A 6,557-nucleotide genomic window follows, 5' to 3' on the forward strand; every position below is an offset into this window, starting at 1 on the left:
TTTGGATTCCAAAGTGAGATGGGTTGGGCAGCAGCTATAAAACACTAAGCCATCATTGGTCTTAAGTTGAAAAACACCCACTTTCCTACAAAGTTTTCTTCACTGAAGGCATCTTGAGATCATTGATGAAAAGGCTAATATTTTCTCACTTGTTTCTGAAAAAAATATCTAAGTCTTCTGGCTGCTGGAGCACCCATGAGCCATGTGAAATAGCCCTGAGATGATAGAGGTACCATCTCCTGCAGAGACAGACTGAATGTGCCAGAACTGTGACTGCTCTGTGTGGCTGGATGTCACATAAAGGAGTAATCCTGAAAGCTTTGTGACTCTGTGAGCTGTACTGTGAGCATCTTTTTGATGCTGTGTTGCTGCAACATTTTATTCTTTTGCAACCCTGTGTGCTGGCCTGTGCTGCCTGTCCCCTGTTTACATCAGAGCATGATCTGTGACTCAGCTCTGGAAAATCTACTTTCAGAGAAAAACTGAGAGAGCTTTAGCAGCAAATTCCTCACAAATGAAAAAGTTTTGTATTTCAAGTAGCCCAGTTCTACACAGCCAGGGAAAAAGATCTTGAAGATATATGACATGATACTGCCTTATTTAATCTTAGAAAGGCTTCCAGGGAAACCTCAAGTAAACAGCAGGTATCTATTTCATAAATAAAACAAATATATTAGAAAACCCTCCAGCTACTCCAGCACATTGCTCTAGATGCAACCACTAAGAAACTTCTTCAAATACAAAAATGCAGCCATGGCTTTGACCCAAGCACCAGAAAAACGATGCAAATGAACAGAGCTTCCTTTAGTAACTGAAGATTACCCAAACCAGATTTGTTTCTGGCTTCTGCTACAGTCTGTCTTAGCTTCCTAACAATCCTTTCTTTTTTTTCAGGCTGAAGATGTTCATGAAAGTACTGCGATATTGAAAGAGAATACTGTTAAGAATTTACAACGTTGTATTTGAAACATGTACTTTTGAAAAGAGAGGACAAAAAAAGAAAAAAAAACAATACCAAAAATAGGTATTAATTTTCTGAGGAACCTTTGCTGTGGTCCCTCACAGCAACAACAACAACAATCTGTGTTTTTTCTATACCCAGAGATAAAGGAAACTGCCCAGAAGCCAGAAGTACAATTTGAAATTTTTGGTATGAAATTTTCAGCTTCTCCTTCAAAAGTTTGTTCTGCTTCTCCAGTAATTATAACATTTCAGAGGGGGGAAACAAACTGAGTTAAAAATAGAGTGAAAATCTCAGTGGGGGAAAAAAGGATAATTTTATCACTCTTTCTTCAAGAGCTCTGTAGTACTTTCATCAAGTTCTTTGTAATATCAGCCAACATTCTGACTTTATTTTTAGACTGGACTTACAAAAGCTACAGAGTCTAAGGCAAAAATGAATACGTAGTAAATGAGTTTCAGTTTCCCATTCCTTCAGCATTGCTGTGGGTGGCTATGTATGGACTTGGGTCCACATTTTTCTCTTCTGTGAATAGTTCTTCACAGCCACATTTCTGGTGGCAGCAAGAAGTGCAGTGCTAATGGTAGGATGTGAATTAAATGGCTTCTTGAGGTGCCTCTTGGTCCTGTTTTCCTGGATTTGTATGATTTTTAAGGTTTTGCAGCACTTTGCCTCCTAGGATGGTGGCCAAGACTAATGAGACTTGTTCCTTGCCTTCTTTCAGACAGTAGTGAAGAGTCACCCTGTCCCAGCCAGTGTTGTGGATGAATCAGAGCACCACCCCAGACTGCTTGTGCTAAGTCCCCTGCTACTGAATCAGTCTTGCTTCTGGCAAAATTGAAGGTTTGTTTGGCTACATCGCATGATACAGATGATGGCTTGTTAGACAGAGTCTTCTTGGAAAATTGTTCCACCAAAGTAGGTCAGAAAAATCAAACTGCAGTGTGTCCAGAAAAAAATCAACCCTCGGCTGTCTTCTGATACGGGAGCAGGCAGTCAGGAAGCCCCTTTCTATTCTTTAGCTCCTACTGCTTTGCCTTTCTCAGGAATGTGCTTTAAACTTCAAACTATTTCTTGCCAAGCAGCACTCACTGCTTGACAGAGGTTTTTCTGCAACCCCTTGTGCATTTTCTTTCTCAGTATAAATGCTAGGAGTTAAGTTTTATAAGTATGTTTTCTTGCATCAGGCATAGCCTACTTCAGCCATCAGCATCATATCCATTTACTTTTCCAAAGTTTCCTCCGCTATGAACTTTCACAGATGTATCTTCTGCATTCATCTCTTTTATTATCCTTTCCTTTTGAATTTAAGCCTTATTAAAAGGTGCTAACAACAGAATGTTATAATTAAGGTGCAGATTGTTACCAGAGAAGTAAAACATGTTTTTTTGATCTCATTTTTTCTGCCACTCTGAGCCATTAAAAACACAGTTTAGAATAACAACAAATTTAGCTGATTATCGCACGACAGCTACTTTACCTTTTTCCATGCTCAGATGTATTTTCTCATGTTAGACCTATCCCCAGGCAGGACTTTTTTTTTTTCCAAGTAGCACACGAGGGCCAAGATAGTTGAATAACACTGAGAGGGAATGATCATCCAGTCTGTGGCTGAGGTGAAGACAGGCATCCTTGTACAGGGGAAATCAGCTTCTCCCACACCATGCCTGAGGGATGGGCCTGTGGGTAAGCAGAATGTGGAATGTCTGCTGAAGTGACATATCCAGCCCTCTTTGTTAAAGCAGAGGGTCACTCAGTGACTGCTCTGTGGCCAGCATTTTGGTCTACAATGGGTCTGTAGCCTCTCTGCTGGTGTTGCCCCTGATATTTTAATACTTTGAATGGATAATTGAAGTTTTGTGGTTCCCCTGTGGCTAATTTCTCCTGTCTTCAATGTGAATTTTGCTGGAATCAAAGGTTCACATTGCCTGTCAGTAGAGGTGATTTCTGTTTTCTTTCTCTAGTATTAAAAAAAGGTGTTAGGATGCTCAGAAAAACAGAAGTTTTGTGCAGAGTAGAAACTTCAGATCATTGTAAAATGTATACATTAACCTCCTCATTGCAAACATGAGGAAGATTTGTTAAAAATCTTCCATAGCTACTCTTCCAGGCCTACAGTAGGACTGTAAATATGCTGCTGAAGAGATTAGCAGCTAGCCACTAACCAGGCATGTTTTTCAGGCAGGGAAGGCAGATGTGTGCATGTCTGGCTCTGAGCCCATCGCCTGTCACAGGCACGCAGGTGAGCATCAAGTCTTCACTGCCTCTTACCTAAATAACACATGGACACAATTTTTCTGTTGTTTGTTTCCAGTCTATCCGTGGCTGTAGAATGCTTATGACCACACATACCATAGTGTGGTGTTTTTCTTCTGCCTCTCTTGAGTGTTTGAAGCAGAGTCACATTACGACCATCACCCCAGAGAACCTCAGGAGCATTGTGAATATGAGTCAGATTCCTTCATGCTGCAATCCAACAGGAGAGAGTTTTTGCAGCAACTCAGCAGAAAAACCCCAACTGTGACTGTTCAGTTGGACTGCTCAGTGTGTGGGGAAGGCAGAGCCAAGGTTTCATTCTGACCTTACACAACTGCCTCAGTGGGGAATATAAGTGATAAGTAGGCTTTTGTTTTCAGATTTTGCATTTATTTTCAGATCTATTAAACCTGGCTATTCAAGGGTTTAAATGTGGCTCTTTTCTTCTGTTGGCAAGCAGTCCTGTTGTGTTTAATTAGTTAATTGTGTGCACGGTCTGACTGGTCCTTAGGTGTGTGCTATTGGTGGGTCAATGACACTTCTAATAAGCAATAAAATATTAATTTAACTGGAAAGACCTGAAGTGAGAGGGCTGGGACATAACCTGTCAGAGCCATGGAGTGGTAAAATGAGTTTTGCTGAAGGGACTAAATGATCAGTATTGTGCTAATTCCTTTTAATTATGAGCTTTTGAATCAGATTTTAAGTAGATGACCATAACTACATTCATACAACCTCCTCAAACTTGAATGTCCAACATTTCCAGACTTGAATTTTTTCAGTGTATGTTAAGTTCTTTAGTTTTAGGTCAGTTTCAGTGTTCCAATTGTCAAGAGTTTATTCATTACCCTGTCGGTGGACTAAGCCAATTGAGGTCTAAATCAAATGGTGTCACTCCTATGGTTGGAGACAAGCTAGACTAGCGATTACTACAGTGAGAAAATAAAATAATTTTCTTCTATGTAATAATTCACTGACATTATGTTCCACACTGTTAGAGAAAGATCAGTGATAAAAATGGCCAGTCATTCTCTTGTGGAAACTGACTTTCCACAAAAATATTTTGCTCTTGGCAAGATATTTTCTGCTGAAAGGTTTCTGTTTTATAATTTAAACATAAAAAGTGAAATGAACAAAGCCAGTTTTCAACACATAAAACCTGAGCAAATTTTTTCATTCTCCATAGTTTCAGTGGAATAAAGAACTTCAAGAAATAATGACTACCCCCCTGCTCCCATCACTGTATGCTTTGACTAGCCCTGCTTTTGAGGAGCTTTTTGAGCAAATTGAAGGGGAAAGAATAAAAAAAAGAAGGAATATCAGTATTTCTTCCAGATATATAGTTGTTATGTACTGTAATTTGTAAACCTTTTATTTAGTGTCTATTTAATGTAAATCTTTGGTTCCTATTTTCTTAATCTGCAAAGAAAAAGCTAAATAAGCCACAGGCACCAGAGAATTTGGACAAAGGTTTTCCTAAGGCACATGCTTGCTTTCAGAAGGATGCCAAAGTCTGTCTGTGGGAGATACACCTTCTCTTCACGAAATGTAAAACTCTGAAGTTGTGTAAAAGTTGGATTTTGGAGAGAACAAATAAAGGTAAGGAAGCAAAATTCTTACAGTAATTTTTCAGGGGTGTAGCTTTTAGAGATCATTCCCTGGGAAAACCTACCATACATACATCTGTACAACCTGCCAAGAGCTGATAACCTCTCTAAATATGAATTTTGTATTTAGATTGATAGGATTGTTTTCATCCTTAGACTGAGATTGTGAATCTCAAACAATGGTATACAGAGCTCTCTGCTCTCCAGCCTGCCAGGGGCAGGGGGGAGGTTTGGATTTTGTCCAGGTGTTGCCTCCATCATGTTTCATTCACAGTGTTAGACCCCTTTGGATGTTAAATAAGGTTCAGACAGTTGATAAATGAGTACTCTGGGCAGGTTTGTTTGGCAAGGTGAGCAATGGAGTACCAACTGCACCAAAAATTGTCACTGGTTGACACTTTGCTTTAATGTTGTTGTCTGGACACTCCTTGGAGAATCAAGAAAGTGCCGATTAAAACCATTTTTTTTGCAGAATGAGAACTAGCCAGTCTGAAGGAATTCTCAGCTTCAGGGCAGCAACCAGCTAATTAATTTGTACAGTAGCCATTGTTCAATGTATGCAAGTGAAGGTGCTTACTGTACATAGCCTAAGTGGTCATCTCATACTCACTGTGCTTGGCTTGTTCATAACCACTACCACACACTCATCTTTAAAAACTGAGAAATTCACCGTAGCAATAGACATGTGTCACCAGGTTTTGCCACAATCACAGGGTTTTCTGTTTTTTTGTGGCTGATGTTACCCCTTCTCATTGGCCAGTAGGAACAGGGGAGTAAACACAGTGAAGCCCTGGATTCAGGTTAGCCCAGAGAAAAACAAGAAGTGCAAGATCTGAAGGTATAGGAGTCATGGCTCTTCTCCATTTAAAGGAGATTGATTTCCTTCATAAAGTTTATTCCAACAGCAGTGCAGTTGCTCTCTGACAGACTCTGGCTGTCAGAGAGCAGTGCTGGAGCTTCTGACCTGAAGTTTGTTTCAGGATTAGGTGTTTGAAAATTTTGTGAGAGTGCTCAGATACAGGAATGGGAGTAGAAAACGGGGAAATCAGAGGAAAGAAAAACCTTGTTAGATCTTGTCCCTGAGCTGCACTGATGATGCTGCTTCTTGCTTAAACCTTACCAGAGACACCACGACGCAGGTATCTTAGTATTTAGATATCTTTCTGCATAAGTAATAGTGAGAACTTTGAAAGATACACAGTGTTTTGCTTTAAATTAGAAAGCGGTGATTAGAGGTTTGAGATTGGATGCTTCATCCTTTTGTGAATTTCTCTCAAGTCATTTACCCTGTGGCCAGGGAGTTGAGTGGGAAGGAGAGTACACACAAATTAAGTATAAGGCACTTGGTGAAGTGAGCTGGGAGACTACATTCTGTTTTTTTCCCAAACAGGAATGCCTAGGCATTTGGGAATCAAGACGTTTCAACATTTCTGAAGATTTTATACTCTGCCAGTAGTATGGTTTGTGCACATATTTAGTTAATTAAAAATTCCTTGACTGTTGATATATATTTATATGCATAAATATGTGTATATATGTATGTCCTGGAGTGGCTCTGTGGGAAGCTTGTATCCCCAGTCACCTTGTTTATGTGACATATTAAGTTCTGCACCTCTAAGACCAGCTCTGAGAGTGAAAGGGGGAAGAAGAAGCCGCAGTTTGTGTTCAGAAAGAGCCCTCACTGTCCCCCATCCTGCTCCTGGGCTGTGGTGTCTGCAGCATGGACAGACAGC

The 6,557-nt window shown here is 40.1% G+C and overlaps 1 long non-coding RNA gene across 1 annotated transcript; it reads left to right on the forward strand.

Moving 5' to 3' along the window:
• The first annotated feature begins 398 nt into the window (after nt 1-398).
• On the forward strand, nt 399-6,278 carry LOC111940596 (uncharacterized). Its single transcript, XR_002869554.2, has 7 exons — nt 399-644; nt 895-1,024; nt 1,103-1,150; nt 1,686-1,804; nt 3,143-3,203; nt 4,717-4,816; nt 6,215-6,278. It is a non-coding gene; the product is annotated as an uncharacterized LOC111940596 (long non-coding RNA).
• Nucleotides 6,279-6,557: the final 279 nt, after the last annotated feature.

This window comes from Cyanistes caeruleus, chromosome Z (assembly GCF_971803275.1).
Source record: "Cyanistes caeruleus chromosome Z, bCyaCae1.hap1.1, whole genome shotgun sequence".
Classification (NCBI taxonomy): domain Eukaryota; kingdom Metazoa; phylum Chordata; class Aves; order Passeriformes; family Paridae; genus Cyanistes; species Cyanistes caeruleus.